Genomic DNA, 278 nt, shown 5'->3' with positions numbered 1-278 from the left:
AGGAACGGACAGGTTCCGGTTGGGGGGGGAGAGGGTGTGGACGGGGATACGGGCAGTTTCCGGGGCTGGTGGGAGCTGCGGGTGCTGATGCGCTAGGAGAAGCCGGGAAGCAGCGGCTCCGCATCTTTTTGTCCTTCGAGCGGCAGAGCCCGGGGGCGGCCGGATGTGTCTGTAAAATAAGCCCCCGTTCCCAGCTAGAAGGTCAGTTCCGGGGTGGTGTCAAGCGTGGTGGGGAGTGGGCAGGGTGGGAACAGAAAGGGCTTCGGGGATGCAAAACG

At 64.0% G+C, this 278-nt stretch overlaps 1 protein-coding gene across 3 annotated transcripts in view; it reads left to right on the top strand.

The window, feature by feature from the left end:
* The first annotated feature begins 45 nt into the window (after nt 1–45).
* KLHL20 (kelch like family member 20) overlaps nt 46–278 on the top strand; it is a 30,718-nt gene continuing 30,485 nt past the window's right edge. The window contains exon 1 of one of the 3 annotated variants that reach the window (XM_077332544.1): nt 46–201. The gene's annotated coding sequence lies outside the window, so the exon portion shown is untranslated. The remainder of the gene's footprint in view (nt 202–278) is intronic. The other 2 variants (XM_077332548.1, XM_077332545.1) reach the window with 2 other exon arrangements.

The sequence above is a fragment of the Paroedura picta genome, chromosome 4 (assembly GCF_049243985.1).
Source record: "Paroedura picta isolate Pp20150507F chromosome 4, Ppicta_v3.0, whole genome shotgun sequence".
In the NCBI taxonomy this organism is placed as follows: domain Eukaryota; kingdom Metazoa; phylum Chordata; class Lepidosauria; order Squamata; family Gekkonidae; genus Paroedura; species Paroedura picta.
Note: the sequence above shows the minus strand (reverse complement) of the source record. Positions and strands in the feature narration are given on the sequence as shown.